We start from the raw sequence: 19,097 nt of genomic DNA, 5'->3' as shown, positions 1-19,097 counted from the left end.
TTTGTGAGTGGCCTTTGGTCAATGGGTGTGATGCAAAGCATCCAATGGGGTCACGCCAACGCCCTTCACTGTTGCCATGCCAGGGAGGGGCAAAGTGTATGCCATCAGGCACTGGCTGGAAGTTAAGGTGCCAGGAGTTTTGATCGATACTTCTTCAATGTACAAGGGTTGATAACTGGTTCACTCTGAACCTTTCTGACCTCTTTGACCTTGGTTTCCATGGTTTTCTGCAGCCAACGGCTGCTGTTTGCCTGATTTTTGGCCAATTTGGTGTCAGGCCCAATTTCCCCAGCTGTGGGTTAGTTGAGAATGTCCAATTCTGGGCGTATGGTTGTTTGCCCACATTCCTACAGGAGCACCTTTTACAGATGGACTCTCACATCCACTGCCTCTGGCTGACTGACTAAAACTGACTGACGTGAGCCATTCGGAGTGACTTTTTGCCATCCTCCCAAGAATCCCCCCACTCTCTTTCATCGGCTGGCTCTATATAGTTACTGTCCTAGACCCTGTTCACTGCAGGTTACTGTCCCTCAGTTAATTTGCTCTTCACAGTCACAAGGTCAGAACAACACCGAGCACAAATGGATGGAAAAGGTATGGATTTCATTAAATACTCCTGACCTGAACCTTGATGGTGAACAGGGGTGTGAGGAGATGAGTTTCTTGCTGCGGTAGGTCCTGGCCTCTGACCTGATCTTCGAGCCAGTGTGTTTAGTTGAGTTTCTGATTAGATTTTCTCTTGATGGAGCGATGGTCATTGTCTGGGATGTTTGTCGTGTAAATATTAATTGCCACTTGTCCGCCTCACCCTGGGTGTTGTCCAGATTGTGTTGCATTTGGACATGGACTGCTTCAGTATCTGAGGAGTTGAGAATGGTGCTGAACATTGTGTGATCATTGGCGAGCATCCCCACTTCCCACCTTCTGGTAGAGGGACAGTTATTGATGAGGATGGTTGGACCTAGGACACTACCCTGAGGGACTCCTGCAGAGATGGTCTGGAGCTGAGATGACTGACATCCAACAGCTACGACCACCTTCCTATTTGTCAGGTATGACTCTAACCCCCGGAGAGTGTGCCCCCTAATACCCATTGATTCCAGTTTTGCTCGGGCTCCTTGATGCCGCACCCGGGCGAACCCAGCCTTGATCTCAAGGGCTGTCAAACCCAAACGAAGTGTCACTGAGCACTTTTATTGCTTCACAGGTTTTCACTTAATCATCGAGGTCTGCAGCCCAGAAGAAAAAGCCCTTTGGGCTCCTGAATCTGCATTGGTCAAAACCAACCATCTAACTTCATGACTGTATGGAGATTGATGGGGTGGAAATTGGCTGGGTTGGATTTGTTCTGCTTCTTGTATACACAGGAGAAAGTGAGGACTGCAGCTGCTGGAGATCAGAGCTGAGAATGTGTTGCTGAAAAAGCACAGCAGGTCAGGCAGCATCCAAGGAGCAGGAGAATTGATGTTCCGGGCATGAGCCCTTCTTCAGGAATGACGAGAGTGTGTCCAGCAGGCTAAGATAAAAGGTAGGGAGGAGGGACTTGGGTAGGGGTGGTAGAAATGCAATAGGTGGAAGGAGGTTAAGGTGAGGGTGAGTTTGGGGACCTTCCTAACCTGCGATCATTTTCCTGACCTCTCCGCCCCCACCCCCACTCCGACCTATCACCCTCACCTTAACCTCCTTCCACCTATCGCATTTCCAACACCCCTCCCCCAAGTCCCTCCACCCTACCTTTTACCTTAGCCTGCTGGACACACTCTCGTCATTCCTGAAGAAGGGCTCATGCCCGAAACGTCGATTCTCCTGTTCCTTGGATGCTGCCTGACTTGCTGCGCTTTTCCAGCAACGCATTTTCAGCTTCTTGTACACAGAACATACTTGGGACGTGTTTCCACGTTGTCGGGTAGTTAGATATCACCAATGTGTGAACGATCTTGATAGCCACCTCCTTCAACACTCAGTGATGAAGACCATCAGGTTCTGGGAAGCTATCAAGGTTCAGCCCCGTGACTTCCTTCAGTATAGTCTAGTCTACTTTCTGCTGATTTCCTTATTCTCCTTCGTGCTTTGGATCTCTGCTTCTGGGCGATTTCTTGTTTCTTTCTTTGTGAAAGCAGGCACTAAGTCACACTTTACCTTCTTTGCCATTCCTTTACTGCTCGTTAGAAACTCCTCTGGGTTCTGTCCTTGCCAGACCCGCATTTGTTTTATCTAGAGAAGCCTTTTCAGTCCATTTATGTGTTTTTCAGTCACTATTTTATTCTGTCTTTATCAGCTTCCTGATCCTCTCATGCTGTACTCCAAAAGAAACAGCTTCATACTCAGCTTTATTCATGTTTCCAACCCCTTCAGCCTTTATCCTAACCTTTTGGGAGACTGAACTTGCTGCTTCAGCCACCATTGACAGACATCGTTTGAATTTTTAGCCACCTTGAAGCAATGTACAGTGGCTGTCAGCTACTTAACAGCTCTTTAAAGATATTCAGTCCCGAAACCTGTCCATCCCTTTGCCGATGGTAACTAAAAGCTGCTGTTTTGTCGTTCAGTCTAATGCTTGTTTTCGATTTCACTGTCTATAAATGAGCTGTTCCTGCTGCTGTCAGTTTTAGCAATTGATGAGTTTGTCTATAAACTCACCCCCCCCCCCAGTCTCCCTGACAGAATATAGCAAGATGATATACATTGAAGTCAATGTGGTGCTGCTTTCTTGGGATTTTTCGGTTTATTTGAAAGGAGAGGAGGATTGATTCACAGCCTGGGAAGGGAGGAATTGATTTGAGGGTGGGCTGTGGAGAGATTGTCGCTGATTAGTGCCGTATTGTTGTCCTTCACTGCTCTCCCTGTTTGATGCCAGGACTGCCTCCCTCCCCACACACACACACACACAGTGGAGAGTGCGAGTCTGCCACACTGCCAAACCCTGGCTGGTGAATAGGAGCATTGGCTGCATGTGGAGTGTGTGGGGGAATCTCAAACAGCAGCGATCGAAAGGAGGATTTGATACCGATCTTGAACTGAGCACACCTCCCAACCTTTACTGAGGTAAGAAAAACACAAATGACTGCTTCAGCATTCGCCAGGGGAGGCTTGTAGTTATCTCTGGAAATCTCCAGCATCTTCAGGTAGTAAATCTGTTTAACCCCCTTTACTGACTGCAGTAACATCCTTTCCCATTGCTGTCCCAGGGGAAGGTGCAGCTAGGTTCGAGGTTAGTGAGAATGCAGCGATGCTCCTATTGCTCGGGAGATATTCCCTCAGTGCAGGTTCTCAACCTGTAACTCCCCATCAGAATGCACTGGGTATTGTTTCACAATGGCTCCCTGTGCTCTACCTTCCTCTCTTTATAACCCCATTGTTTGCAGCTTATCAAATGTTTCTATTAGTCGGTGTCAGGCTGGAAGGAGGTTTCCCTCCCTCTGCGTCTCTGCCTGACCCTTTCTCCTTTCACCCCCCCCCCCCACCTTCTTTTCCTCCTGATTTTTTTTCCCCCTCTCACAATATCTTTCATCCTTTCTTCCCCCACCTCTATCTCTCGGTCTTTTGTTCCTCTGAATCTCAATCCACTCTCCGGGCAACAGCTCGGATTGATTCAGCACTTTTTGTTCAATCAGGAAAACATCCTGTGGCTTCACGCAGGGGAATTGGGCACAAGGTGATCTCTCTGGCCTTTCACCTCTGTTCCCTTCGATCCTCCGCGCCCCCTCTTTCTCTTCGTTTCTCCCTCTGCTTCCTTCTGTCCCTTCAGCCTTTTTTCACCCTCTGTTTCCTTCCGATGTTTTTCTTGCTCTTTCCGTTCCTAAACACTCCCACCACATTCCTGTCCTCTGTTTTATTTCCTCACTCTCTTCTCCTTTTTATCCCATGTTTTTTCTCCTCTGTTCCATCTCCCTCTTATCCTCTGCCTGTGCTGCTGTTAATATGATTGAGGGTCAGCTCTCGATGTACAGCTCACGGTGTCTGTCACGGGGCGACCCTGAGTTTTAAACAGAATCTACTGGTCAGAAAGTGTCATCGAATCCCTACAGTGTGGAAACAGGCCCTTCGGCCCAACTAGTCCTCACCGACCCTCTGAAGAGTAACCCACCCAGACCCATCCCCCTACCCTATTACTCTACATTTACCCCTGACTAATGCAGCTAACCTACACATCCCTGAACACTACGGGCAATTTAGCGTGGCCAATTCACCCTAACCTGCACATCTTCGGACTGTGGGAGGAAACCAGAGGAACCCCATGTCAACGTGGCCCAGTTCTTTGATTAGCTGCGATGTATTGAAGAGTTTGTCCACTCTTTACATTATATGTCGGTGCAGTGGAATTGTTCGCGGGTTTTGACAGGAATTGAGCTGTCTGTACACGAGTGGCTGGAACCTTTCATCTCCGGTAGTGACACCTTTCTCCATCCAGCGCCTGTCTCGTGCCTCTCGCCCCCCCTCACCTCTGCTGCTCCATCCATCGATCGACCTCACCCAGTCTCCACTGCTTTGCGTCAGCTGACTTCTGTTAAAGGTCGCCCACTAAAATGGCAGAGGCAGGACGTCCTGATTGAGGGTTACAAAATCATAGGTAAGGTGTAGAGCAAGGGTCTTCTCCCCAGGCTGTAGGAGTTCAAACCTAGGGGGCTTGTTTTTAAGGTGGGAGGAGAAGGATTTACAAAGGGCAAGGTTTTTACAGTGTGGCTCGTGTGTAGAATGAACTGCCAGAGGTGGATGCCGGTAGGGTTACAACATTCTCAAGACATTTGGATAAGCACGAGCCCAGGAAAGGTTAGGGGGGGGGTTATTGCTAACCCGAGGCAGGTGGGACTAGTTTAATTGGGGAGCAAGGTCAGGACCAGTTGGATCCGAAGGTGTTTCCACACTCTGTGATTCCGTGAGTTTTGGAATGCTCCTTCTGCAGTCTCTCACTTTCCTGCTTCTGTGACCAGGAAAGGATGCCAAAATGAGCAGAGTGAGGGGAAAAGTAAGAGACGCGCTCCTTCCATTGCCTTCTGATGGCCCTAACTACTGGAGTCAAAGAAATGGTGTTGTGATCAGAAACACAAGTTACTCGGCTGGTGTGTGGCAGCATCTGCAGGTAGAATTCCAGGTTAATGTTTTCAGGCCCGGTGGCCTTTCCTCAGAACTTGCTTTTGGTTTGTTCTTCCCTCGTGAGATGTTGGGAAACAGAGCTGCAAACATTGTCGTGACTGTAAAGAGACCCGGGGTGCGTTCACGGAGTGGATTGATGGCAGAGTCAGTCGAAGGAAGCCTCTCGCGTTCATCCCTCACTTTTTCATCCGAAGGGCTCGATTTGCGGCCTCAGTTTCACACCTTCTCCAGCACGCGGCCCTCCCAAACGGGGTGCAGCAACCCCTCAGTTACTCAGCATTGGAGTGGCAGCCTAGCTCGTCTATCCAAGCTGCTGCTGTGGAGCCCAAAGCCGCAGTCTTATCGCTGAATCAACACCAGCGTTTTGTATACATGAGGAATTTTGGGTCTTAGTATTAGAGGAGGGGCAGAGAATTGGAACGAAATGGAAATCACTTCAGGGTGAAGGAGAATTGCCTGAAGAGTTGAGACGTTCAGAAATATGCAGACAACAGTTTGACTGGATGTAGGTTTGCTCGCTGAGCTGGAAGGTTTGCTTTCAGACGTTTCGCTACCATGCCAGGTAATGCCATCAGTCAGGTCTGGGAATGAACCTTCCAGCGAGCAAACCTACATCCAGAACCTCAACCTGAGCTACAAATCTCGAAACTCGCTAACCGTTTGAGGTTTGTACTCAGCAGCTCCCTTACTGGCCCTGAGGAATCCTGGGATCTCTGGTCATGTGGGGTTCCCCTTGAACCCCTGGTGCCAGTTTGAAACCTGGTGCCCCAGTGAAGGGGGGAGGGGGTGTGGGGTTGGCGTGCTGAACAATTATTTCACAGTAATATTTCCCAGCAGAGGGAGAAGTCTGCGTGTGGGAACGAATCTTAGCTCAAGAATGGAGCCTCGTCGACATGATTCATCAGTCACAGTACAGTGAGGAGGAGGGAGATGGGACTAGGGCCAGGTAGATTCACAAACCTGGGTTTCACTCTACAATCTTCCAAATCCAGGATCTGTTAAATCCAATCGGAAAACCCTCTATTATTCATAGGGACTTCAAGAAAGCATCGAATGAAGTCCATCCGAAGAGACTGTTGGAAGTTGAAGCTGGTGAAATGGAAGGTGAAGTTTAGATGAGGTGATGCCTAAACGTCAGGGCACAGAGAGTGAACGATAATGGGCCGATCCTCCATCAGATGTAGTTAGGTTTAAGGCGATTTGTGTTGGCAACTACGCTGTAGAGCGGCGCACAACTTGTGTTAAAGACACACACATTCACATCTGAGACAGAGATTGTTATGATTAGTGTAAATGGAAGTGTATGTCACATTGACAGACTAAACTAATCGACTGTGACCAATGCCCTTCAACCACTGGATGTCAAAAAGATAGAGCTTATCAACTTAAAGGAGGGATGGATTGCAAAGTAGAGATTGGAAGAGAGTTGTAGATTTGTAGAACGACAGAAAATAATTCCGGTTTATACTTGCTGGAAGGTTAAAGGGGTAAGGTTTGATTTTATAAATGGTTTTTAAGAGGCTAAGGTGATGAATTGAACAGAGAGAAACTATTCCTGGAAGATGGGGAGTTGAGGACTGGCTGGTACAGTCACAATTATTTGCAGCTAAAATTCAGTAAGTCTTTAGTCAGGAGTGGCTTGCAGGCTGGAGCCCTGTCCCCCCGTGATGCTCCGCCAATGGGGGAAGAGATTCCAAACAATGGGAACGTTCAGACTGAGCCGAGTTGAACTGAATGTCGGAGTAGGTCAGTGAGCTTGGAGGGTAATGACTGCTCAACACTTAGTGCAGATCAGGACGTAGGAAGCAGCTATAGATGGAGAGTAATTAACGAGGGATAATTGAGCTTGACATAAATAATAACATCACAGGATCATTGGGTTTGATACAGAAAACTTCCAGATTTAATTGAGTTTGACACTGATGTCTAATCATCGGCCACAAATGGGCCTGCCCCATTTAATCATCTTCAAGCGATCATTGCAGTTTAAGCAGTTACTACACCATTGACAGCTCTGTTGTTTCTGGCCTTCTCATGTTTATCTTGCCATCTCACGTCTTGGCATTGATGCCATCTTGAGTTAAAGTGCGAGAGTGTTTCTGATGAGCTGACCGAGGGGGTTGGTGAGGGTAATGCAGTTGATGTGAAGCAAATGGACTTTCAAAAGGCATGTGGTAAAACAGCAAAGAGTTGCAAGAAGAGGGGGTGGTGAGAACCTGGAGATAGCGTGACAGGGACGAGTGGGGAAAGGTTGTTTCTCTCACTGGACAGTCATGTGTGGCAGAGTTCCACAGAAGTCAGGATGAAAATGACCAGGTTTCCCAATATAGACCATGTTTGCAAGTGTAAGGTCAAATGTTCAGAAAGCCTTAGGACAGTACAGTATCCCATGTCACTGGGGGAATGCACTGAAAGTCAAGCCCCACTGTTACCGTGAAAAAGTTGAGTTTTGTTAAGAAGTACACAAGTTTCCCCAGTTTACCTGTCTCTTCACCCCAGGCTGACAGGAAGCAAGCATAAGGTTGTTGCAATTAACTCTATTTTTTAAAAAAAATCGTCAAAACTGAGTATAAATGCAGTACCTGCTGTGTTAATGTAGCAAGTCGTGGTGTTTCTGGTCAATGGTGACTCCCAGGATGTTGATGGTAACATCACTGAATGTCAAAGGGTGGACTATTGGAGACGGTCATTGCCTTTGTTTGGCATGAATGTTACTTGCCACTTGTTGGCCCAACCCTGGATATTGTCCAGATCTTGTTGCAATAGACAATCGGTGCAGGAGTAGGCCATTCTGCCCTTCGAGCCTGCACCACCATTCAATATGATCATGGCTGATCATCCTTAATCAGTATCCTGTTCCTGCCTTATCTCCATAACCCTTGATTCCACAGTCCTTGAGAGCTCTATCCAACTCTTTCTTAAATGAATCCAGAGACTGGGCCTCCACTGCCCTCTGGGGCAGAGCATTCCACACAGCCACCACTCTCTGGGTGAAGATGTTTCTCCTCATTTGAACACCGATTACTTCAGTATCTGAGGAGTTGTGAATGGTGCTGAACGTTGGGCAATCATCATCAAATATCCCCATTTTCGACCTTATGGTAGATGGAAGGTCAGTGATGAAGCAGCTGAGGATGGTTGGGCCTAGGACACTACCCTGAGGGACTCCTGCAGAGATGTCCTGGAGCTGAGATGACTGACATCCAACAGCTACGACCACCTTCCTATCTCTCAGGTATGACTCTAACCCCCGGAGAGTGTGCCCCCTAATACCCGTTGATTCCAGTTTTGCTCGGGCTCCTTGATGCCACACCTGGGCGAACCCAGCCTTGATCTCAAGGGCTGTCACTCTCACCTCACCCTCTGGAATTCAGCTCTTTTGTCCACGTTTGAACTAAGGCTGTAATGAGGTCAGGAGCTGAGTGGCCCTAGCGGAACCCAAACCAGGGCATCACTGAGCAGGTGCTGCGTGATAGCACTGTTGATGACGGGACAGTATTTGGCCAGGTTGGATTTGTCCTGCTTTTTATGTACAGGACATAACTGGGCGATTATCCGCATTGTCGGGTAGATACCTGGAACTGGACTGGAACAGCTTGGCTCGGGGAGTGGCGTGTTCTGGAGCACAAATCTTCAGGACTATTGTTAAAATAGGGAAGGGCACCATTATTTTCCCTGTGCACTTGGCAGCTCTGGCTGAGGGTAGGTCCAAACAATTGATTCTAATCGGTTGCACTAGTGTGTGGTGCTCTGCTGTCATGAGGCATGGGATGGGAGTGGACTCTGTTTGTGGTACCTCATAGATGCCCAGTATGGATCTGAAACTGTCCACGTTAGCTCAGCGATCATATCAAACAGCTGCACAGAGGATCTCCTCAGTGTGAGGCTTGGTCTGTACCTGAAAAGGTGCAGAAAATCATCGAAACAGCCGACAAGACAAGGATAATGCTGACTATGACAAAACACAAGCCTCCAAAAAGCACGTGTGAGCCCAGAGTTGCAGTCCTTGCTACTACACCCTATGTAAGATGTCCTGGTCTTAGCTGGGGTGCAGGGTAGGTTTATCAGAATGGTACATGGATAGCAATAAGGGTTAAATTATAAGGTACAATCATGCAAACTACAGTTGCCCAGAAGTTGAAACGTTAAGGAGTGACCTGATTAAATGTTTTCAAGACATAGAGAGAGAGAGAGAGAGAGAGACAGATGGAATAGACAGGTACGTGTCTGTGCAAACTGGGTGATGGAACTGGGTCACTGATTGTTTGCACTTGAACAGAATGGGTGATCACACCAGGGAGGGTGTCTCTCCTCATCCTGATCCTTTTATGCTTAAAGTTTCTGTTTCACCACAAGGGCTGTACAGTGTTTACCCTGATCGACATTGTCATCGGCATATTCACCCAGGACAGGTCGAGGTGAGGTCTAGTATGTCTTTGCCCCTTGGTGGTTCCCCCACTGCCTCCCAGAGGTCTAGCAGCTATGTCCTTTAGCAGCCGACCAGCTCAATCAGCAGTACTGCAGTTCAGCCAGGCTTGTTGGTGCACGTTGAAATCTCCCACCCAAAGTACATTTTGTGCCCTTGTGCTTCCTTTTAAGTGTTATTCAACATGGAAGTCTACTGATTCATCAACTGAGGGAGGATGGGATGTGGTAAACAGCACGAGGTTTCCTTGCCCTTGTTTAACCATGAGACTCCAGGGGAGTATTGATATATTGTTGGGGAGATTCCCATTGGGCTGGGTTACACTGTGCTCCCCTCTCTCCGTCTCTCTGAGGCACCTCTCCCAAGTTCAATCCAAGTTCCCGGGATATGAATCAGGAGGGTTTTACAGGGTGGACTGGCCTGGGATTGCCTTTGGTGTCTGGCTCCACGTTAGAAGGTCTATCCAATTAGACTTCTCACTGCAGTGATACAGCTGCCAGGCCACTTTGGAGAGTCGTTGAGCGTCAGGAATACATTTAGGAATCGTTGAGTGATGATGAGCCTTGAAACCGATGGAGGTTGAATATTATGAGTTACCTCTGCCCGTGTCTGAACCTGACCATTCGTGACCACGCTCTCTTTGACACTCTGAGAAGTTTCAGACCAATAAGCACCATGTTGTCAAGGTGAACTCTTTCCGCCTCAATGACCTTTGACCATGTCTGGCTATGCCTCAGCTCCACCTGCTGCTGGAACCCTCCTTCAATCTTACTTCAAATGTTTACTCCTCCAAAACTCTCCCCTTCCTGTCATCGTAAACTTGAGTATATCCTACACCTTACTGTCCGTCACTAAGCTGCCTTCACCCTTATGACCCACATTGGCTCGCATCTCAATGATCACGTTCCCATCTGTGGTTTCGAAACCCTCCGATCACCTGGAGACTCTCCCTAATACCTTCTGGGATCTTTCTGTGCTGCTCTGATTCTGTCATATTATACATGCCCTCGCTTTGAAGAGTTCCTTCATTGGCTGTGGTTTTAGCCCAAAGCACTCCCTCCCTCTGCCTTTCAATGCATCTCTCCTTCCAAGACTCAGTATTGTAAATGATTGGCAGTGTTCCCGTGAATTATCTTTGGAGTGCTTAAGGGCACCGTGTAAATGTGGAGTTACTGATTTTGATAATTGGGCTTGCTGGAGCTCGTCATTATTGAGGGTGAACTGGGAACTTGTCAGATAGATGACTCAGATAGCTTCAGAACTTGTCAAGATCAGACAGGAGCCATTTTACCACTGAACAGGAATTGTTCGCAACAAAGCAGCATTGAGACGGTGCGTGGGTGTGGAGTCCTGGTGAAAATATTGAAACGATCATTGGGATTGAATGGTACAGTAATCACGCCGTAGGGAATTGTTCCTGATTGCCCGATTCTGTGGTGGTTAGCACTAAACCTAATAAAGATTGTAGAACTGCAGAGTCATGCTGCCGAATCCAATCATTCCCCACTATCCCTGTACCTGGAGGTGTGTTCTTACTGGAGTTGGGTTGAAATGGGGTTTGCTGGGCCCCAGCATGTTGGAAGCGAAAGGTCCCAGTCATGAGACACTTGGACTGGAGAGAGCTCTTTCTTACTGCCCACCTCCACTCCATCTTTTGTCTGTGCCCCCCTAACCCTTCTCACATCAACTGACGGCGGCCGCTGTTTTTCTGAACTGAATGCAGCCTCTAGGAATCTTGTCCGTCCTGTCGAAGTCCGGTTTCTCCTCAGACTCCGGTGCTATATCACAGCTGGCACACCAACACTGGGGCCCCTTCCCTGGTCAATCACCTTCTCCAACTTGGCCACCCGGTGCTCTGAGCTGAGCTGGATGATGTTACTTCACCAGAGCTCTCGGCAACTCCAACATGGCCACCCTGCTGTTGTCCTTACTCCCTCTACTTGTGAAGCCAGCGGCCTCCAGCTACGCTGATCGTCGAGTCATGCAGCCTGGAACCAGGCCCTTCAGCCCAACTCGTCCATGTTGACCAGCTTTCCTGAACTAAACTTTGTCCCATTTGCCTGCATTTGGCCCCTATATCTCGAAACCTATTCAAATGTTATTGTACCTTTCCTCAGGCAGCTCATTCCATACACCCTCTCTGTGAAAAAGTTGCCCCTTAGGTGCCTTTTAAATCTCCCCCCTCTCACCCTAAACCCTCTAGTTATGGACTCCCCCCCACCCCAGGGAAAAGACCTTGGCTATTTATCCTATTTACGTCTCTTGTGATTTTATAAAGTCGCCTCTTAGCCTCTGACGCTCCATGGAAAATAGCCCTAACCTAGCCAACCTCTCCTTCTAACTCAAACCTTCTGGTTCCAGCAGCATGGTTATAAGGGACTTGAAAAGTGTTTCTACAATCATGTTTACATGGTGTAGCTGTGAAATTGTCTTCCCCAGTGCCTTCTGTACCACTCCAACATCCCCGTGCCCTGGCTGCTTAGCTCTCATCGGTTTATTACTCTCCTGTGGGCTTGACTTTGTCAGTGGGCAATGCCACCATGAGCAACAGCAACATCTACACACAGTGTCTCAGTGTCTAAATGGGCAGGATTATCCACACTGATGGCACCTGACCTTGGCAACTCGCTGTTGTTCCACCCACAAGGAAGCAGTTTACAAGGTTGCCAGGATCAAGGGGCAGCTCACCTGAAAGAAGCATTCGGATTGGCTGCTTTGATTTTTTAGAATTCGCGCAGGAAAAATCGTGCGTTTTTAATCTATACCTCAGACTGACAAATCTATTTGCACCCGGATACTTTATTAAATGCTCGTTCCAACCTGTGAAGGCCCGTGTAGGTGCTTGTGTGATGAGAGTTATGTTGTGAGTGTAACTGCACAGGTGCGGGGTAGCCATTTTGAATGATGGTGACCTTTCACCTGCCCACACTTGATATTCCCTCTCTGTGTCACTTCCCTTCACAGTCTGCATTTGTCCAGGTCTTTGGTCAAAAAATGTGACTGACCTGGAGCAAGAGGCATCTGGACAGTTAAAGGACATTTATCGACAATTTGGTGTGAATAGAAGAATTAGGCAAGAAACAAGCCAGAAGTTAAAACTACACAGAAACAAAACCATGTAATAACCAAGTGTGGTCTGAGCCAAAAGCAATGTAAAGCCTTTTTAGCAACGTTACAAATAGGTGCATTGGTTCATCGGGCAAGCGTATGTTGATATAGGACACATTGAAGGACGATAATGGCTACCCTGATTAGATCAGTCCTCACTGTGCGCTATAAAAAGTCAGGGAGAGGCCTGAGGCCTTTACTTTGACTCGTGCCTATTTCCTTCAGGTGCCTCATCAGACACAATGACAGGTGAAGCTGGCTGTTCCACACAGTCACAAGGCAGTGACAATATGAGGAGTTTTCACCCCTAACAGGGTGCTGTTGTCAACATACTGAGTCCATCAGACAAATCAGTAATGTGGTCCAAGAGTTTCAGTGCCGGTGTGGTGTCAGGTGTATTGATGCTAATGTCCAAAAGACCAGGGGCTATTTGCAACAGGCAACTGGAACTAACCAGCTTGTACTTTTAAAATGCTCAACACTGTGTGACCAGTGGAGTGCCACAAGAATTGAGTCCTCTACTTTTTGTCATTTACATAAATGATTTGGAAGCGAGCATAAGAGGTACAGTTAGTATGTTTGCAGATGACACCAAAATTGGAGGTGTAGTGGACGGTGAAGAAGGTTACCTCAGATTACAACAGGATCTTGACCAGATGGGCCAATGGGCTGAGAGGTGGCAGATGCAGTTTAATTCAGATAAATGCGAGGTGCTGCATTTTGGGAAAGCAAATTTTAGCAGGACTTATACACTTAATGGTAAGGTCCTAGGGAATGTTGCTGAACAAATGACCTTGGAGTGCAGGTTCATAGCTCCTTGAAAGTGGAGTTACAGGTAGATAGGATAGTGAAGAAGGCGTTTGGTATGCTTTCCTTTATTGGTCAGAGTATTGAGGACAGGAGTTGGGAGGTCATGTTGCGGCTGTACAGGACATTGGTTAGGCCACTGTTGGAATATTGCGTGCAATTCTGGTCTCCTTCCTATCGGAAAGATGTTGTGAAACTTGAAAGGGTTCAGAAAAGATTTACAAGGATGTCGCCAGGGTTGGAGGATTTAAGCTATAGGGACAGGCTGAACAGGTTGGGGCTGTTTTCCCTGGAGTGTTGGAGGCTGAGGGGTGAACTTATAGAGGTTTACAAAATTATGAGGGGTATGGATAGGATAAATAGGCAAAGTCTTTTCCCTGGGGTCGGGGAGTCCAGAACTAGAGGGCATAGGTTTAGGGTGAGAGGGGAAAGATATAAAAGAGACCTAAGGGGCAACTTTTTCACACAGAGGGTGATACGTGTATGGAATGAGCTGCCAGAGGAAGTGGTGGAGGCTGGTACAATTGTAACATTTAAGAGGCATTTGGATGGGTATATCAATAGGAAGGGTTTGGAGGGATATGGGCCGGATGCTGGCAGGTGGGACTAGATTGGGTTGGGATATCTGGTCAGCATGGACGGGTTGGACTGAAGGGTCTGTTTCCGCGCTGTACATCTCTATGACTTGATGCGATTCCATGTTTGGACACCATTTATTAAACAAATTCGAGGTGTGTGAAGAGTTGTACTAACAACCGATGACAGATTATCAATTGACCTCACAGTGTGGTGCACTCCTCTGCACTGGAGGTAAGTTGTATTAAGGCACAGAAACCTGTTCTTTGTCATCAGAAAACAAAATGCACACACACTGAGCCTCTTAACTCAACAAAATAGATGGCGGCCGTTGCCTGGTTCATTCCTCAAGCCAATCAAAGTCAACCTGCCTTGTCCCAATCAAAAATAAAAGCAAAGCTTGGCAGTTTACTGTCAGTCGTCATTAACCAGTGCATGACATGCCTTTACCAATCAAAGTCCACTTACCAACCAATCAGCACTTTCCTCTCATACTGTAAAAATATGGTCTTCTCTCTGCTTAGCTGTTTCTTGAGATTTGTCCTGATGAGTTTATTATGAAAACTCCAAAAGTATGTCTTTTGCAGTAATATTTAAATTCTGTTTGAGCACATGACTGTTTGTAACATTAATTTCCATAATGTGCTGTCAATGGAACATTAATCTCTATTTGTTGCAGTGATAATTGAGAATGAATCAGGCACTAATGAAATGCACTTGGAGCTGTCTCCTAATATGGTGATGCAGTCAAGTGAATGAAAAAACTGGGAGTGAGTCGGAGAATGACCATTTTCCAAGGATTGGTCAGTGCGTGTTAATTGACCTGGACAGCGTTCTGTCTATAAAAGGCGACATTCTTTATGTCTTCATCAATAATCTGGTCGTCATGACGATAAATGCGACCAGTGCTCGGTGACCTATCCACCAGAATCAATGGTTTTGAATTCAATGGTGATCAGCTCTCAGTCTGACAAGAATCCGCAAGCAATGAAGAGGAATTAATAATGATAAAGACAAGAACTGGAATGATGCAGTGTGATGACTGCACTTGTACAGGAGGCTGGAGGCTGGAGATCAAACATATGGAGCTGATTTAGTCAGTTATCACTCAGTGATTACATATTAATGCAATCTTCCTTTGGTGTGAAGTTGGCACGAGCCCAGACCTTGCTAGAACTGAAGGCATGATATTGATAACTGGATAGAAACTGCATTCACAGTGATACTGAGTAGCAGTAGGTCTGATTTTGCAGTTTATTGTACAGTCCTTTCACCTCGAATATATCTCTGTTGTGAGAGCAGCCTTTCTCTATGCTCGGCAGCAGCTGGTCAGTCTCGATCCGCCTCTGGGTCATTCCTCGCTCCCCCCCGCCTCGCCCCACCCCACGTTGTGCACATTTCCGACCAGCTGCCCATTTCGATTCCCATCTGTTGTTGTGACACTGCAATCACACAGCTCTCTCTATTCACTGGAAACCAATGGCAAGAACAGGCTCTCAGATAGTATCCTCTCCGAACTGTCCCCTACCCTCCACAGAACTCTCCCACTGTCCCACCCAGACTCAGCTACACACCTCGATCCACTGACACCCCCTTCCCCCACCCCCACAGCTCCCTGTGAGCATCCACCCCCAGCCTAGTGCCCCTTTACTGTTTTCATCATAACAATCAAACAGCTCCGGTTCCCGTGGTCACGTGACTGTGTGTGTACCACTGAGTTACTGTGTGTACAGTCAGGTTACAGTGGGGTCTGTGTGTGTCTGTCTGTGTGTGTACCGCTGTATACTGTCAGGTTACAGTGTGAATGTCCTCTCAGGCTACAGGTTGTGGACTGTGAGGCTACTGTGTGTGTATGGTCAGATTACACTTCGGGTGAATTGGCCATGCTAAATTGCCTGCAGTGTTCAGGGATGTGTAGGTGAGGTGCATTCGTCAGGGGAAATATAGACTAATCTGGTAGGGGAATGGGTCAGGGTGGGATACTCATCGGTGATTCAGTGGGGACTTCTTGGGGCGAAGGGCCAGTTTCCACACTGTATGGATTCTATGAAATACAGTCAGGTTACTGGGTGTGTGTACGGTCAGGTTACTGGGTGTGTGTATGGTCAGGTTACTGGGTGTGTGTACGGTCCGGGAACTGTGTGTGTGTACGCTCAGGGAACTGTGTGTGTGTACGCTCAGGGAACTGTGTGTGTGTACGCTCAGGGAACTGTGTGTGTACCCTCAGGTTACTGTGTGTGTGTACCCTCAGGTTACTGTGTGTGTGTACGCTCAGGGAACTGTGTGTGTGTACGGTCCGGGAACTGTGTGTGTGTACGCTCAGGGAACTGTGTGTGTGTACGCTCAGGGAACTGTGTGTGTGTACGCTCAGGGAACTGTGTGTGTACGCTCAGGTTACTGTGTGTGTACGCTCAGGTTACTGTGTGTGTGTACCCTCAGGTTACTGTGTGTGTGTACCCTCAGGTTACTGTGTGTGTGTACGCTCAGGTTACTGTGTGTGTGTGCACTCAGGTTACTGTGTGTGTACACTCAGGTTACTGTGTGTATACGCTCAGGTTACTGTGTGTGTGTACGCTCAGGTTACTGTGTGTGTGTACGCTCAGGTTACTGTGTGTGTGTACGCTCAGGTTCCTGTGTGGGTGTACGCTCAGGTTACTGTGTGTGTGTACGCTCAGGTTACTGTGTGTGTGTACGCTCAGGTTACTGTGTGTGTGTACGCTCAGGTTTCTGTGAGTGTGTGTACGCTCAGGTTACTGTGTGGGTGTACGCTCAGGTTACTGTGTGTGTGTACACTCAGGTTACTGTGTGTGTGTACGCTCAGGTAACTGTGTGTGTGTATGCTCAGTTTAGTGTGTATGTACGGTCAGGTTACTGTGTGTGTACGCTCAGGTTACTGTGTGTGTGTACGCTCAGGTTACTGTGTGTGTGTACGCTCAGGTTACTGTGTGTGTGTACGCTCAGGTTTCTGTGAGTGTGTGTACGCTCAGGTTACTGTGTGGGTGTACGCTCAGGTTACTGTGTGTGTGTACGCTCAGTTTACTGTGTGTGTGTACGCTCAGGTTACTGTGTGTGTGTACGCTCAGGTTTCTGTGAGTGTGTGTACGCTCAGGTTACTGTGTGGGTGTACGCTCAGGTTATTGTGTGTGTGTACGCTCAGGTTACTGTGTGTGTGTACCCTCAGGGAACTGTGTGTGTACCCTCAGGTTACTGTGTGTGTGTACCCTCAGGGAACTGTGTGTGTACCCTCAGGTTACTGTGTGTGTGTACCCTCAGGTTACTGTGTGTGTGTACCCTCAGGGAACTGTGTGTGTGTACCCTCAGGGAACTGTGTGTGTACCCTCAGGTTACTGTGTGTGTGTACCCTCAGGGAACTGTGTGTGTGTACCCTCAGGTTACTGTGTGTGTGTACCCTCAGGTTACTGTGTGAGTGTACGCTCAGGGAACTGTGTGTGTGTACGCTCAGGGAACTGTGTGTGTGTACGCTCAGGGAAATGTGTGTGTACGCTCAGGTTACTGTGTGTGTGTACGCTCAGGTTACTGTGTGTGTACGCTCAGGTTACTGTGTGTGTACGCTCAGGTTACTGTGTGTGTGCACTCAGGTTAATGTGTGTGTGTACGCTCAGGTTACTGTGTGTGTGTACACTCAGGTTAATGTGTGTGTGGACACTCAGGTTACTGTGTGTGTGTACGCTCAGGTTACTGTGTGGGTGTACGCTCAGGTTACTGTGTGGGTGTACGCTCAGGTTAATGTGTGTGTGTACGCTCAGGTTACTGTTTGTGTGTACACTCAGGTTACTGTGTGTGTGTACGCTCAGGTTACTGTTTGTGTACGATCAGGTTACTGTGTGGGTGTACGCTCAAGTTACTGTGTGTGTACGCCCAGGTTACTGTGTGTGTGTACGCTCAGGTTACTGTGTGTGTGTACGCTCAGGTTAATGTGTGTGTGTATGCTCAGGTTACTGTGTGTGCACGCTCAGGTTACTGTGTGTGTACACGCTCAGGTTACTGTGTGTGTACGCTCAGGTTACTGCGTGTGTGTACGCTCAGGTTACTGTGTGTGTACGCTCAGGTTACAGTGTGTGTGTACGCTCAGGTTACTGTGTGTGTGTACGCTCAGGTTACTGTGTGTGTACGCTCAGGTTACTGTGTGTGTGTACGCTCAGGTTACTGTGTGTGTGTACGCTCAGGTTACTGTGTGTGTACGCTCAGGTTACTGTGTATGTGTACGCTCAGGTTACTGTGTGTGGACGCTCAGGTTACTGTGTGTGTGTACGCTCAAGTTACTGTGTGTGTGTACACTCAAGTTACTGTGTGTGTGTACGCTCAGGTTACTGTGTGTGTACGCTCAGGTTACTGTGTGTGTACACTCAGGTTACTGTGAGTGTGTATGCTCAGGTTACTGTGTGTGTACGCTCAGGTTACTGTGTGTGTACACGCTCAGGTTACTGTGTGTGTACGCTCAGGTTACTGTGTGTGTGTACGCTCAGGTTACTGTGTGTGTGTACGCTCAGGTTACTGTGTGTGTACGCTCAGGTTACTGTGTGTGTACGCTCAGGTTACTGTGTGTGTGTACGCTCAGGTTACTGTGTGTGTACGCTCAGGTTACTGTGTGTGTGTACGCTCAGGTTACTGTGTGTGTGTACGCTCAGGTTACTGTGTGTGTACGCTCAGGTTACTGTGTGTGTGCACGCTCAGGTTACTGTGTGTGAACGCTCAGGTTACTGTGTGGGTGTACGCTCAAGTTACTGTGTGTGTACGCCCAGGTTACTGTGTGTGTGTACGCTCAGGTTACTGTGTGTGTGTACGCTCAGGTTACTGTGTGTGTGTGCGCTCAGGTTACTGTGTGTGTACGCTCAGGTTACTGTGTGTGTGTACACTCAGGTTACTGTGTGTGTGTACGCTCAGGGTTCTGTGTGTGTGTACACTCAGGTTACTGTGTGTGTGTACGCTCAGGTTACTGTGTGTGTACGCTCAGGTTACTGTGTGTGTGTGCGCTCAGGGTACTGTGTGTGTGTACACTCAGGTTACTCTGTGTGTGTACGCTCAGGTTACTGTGTGTGTATGCTCAAGTCACTGTGTGTGT

General features: G+C 47.9%; 1 protein-coding gene across 2 annotated transcripts in view; it reads left to right on the top strand.

The window, feature by feature from the left end:
* LOC140493435 (complement C1q tumor necrosis factor-related protein 4-like) overlaps positions 1–19,097 on the top strand; it is a 230,833-nt gene that overhangs the window by 31,073 nt on the left and 180,663 nt on the right. Inside the window, exon 1 of one of the 2 annotated variants that reach the window (XM_072591867.1) lies at positions 2,674–3,048. The exons of the other annotated variant lie outside the window; for it this stretch is intronic. The gene's annotated coding sequence lies outside the window, so the exon portion shown is untranslated. Of the gene's footprint in view, positions 1–2,673; positions 3,049–19,097 lie in introns of those variants that run through there. 2 annotated transcript variants of the gene reach the window in all.

Source organism: Chiloscyllium punctatum, chromosome 22, assembly GCF_047496795.1.
Source record: "Chiloscyllium punctatum isolate Juve2018m chromosome 22, sChiPun1.3, whole genome shotgun sequence".
Taxonomy (NCBI): Eukaryota; Metazoa; Chordata; class Chondrichthyes; order Orectolobiformes; family Hemiscylliidae; genus Chiloscyllium; species Chiloscyllium punctatum.
Note: the sequence above shows the minus strand (reverse complement) of the source record. Positions and strands in the feature narration are given on the sequence as shown.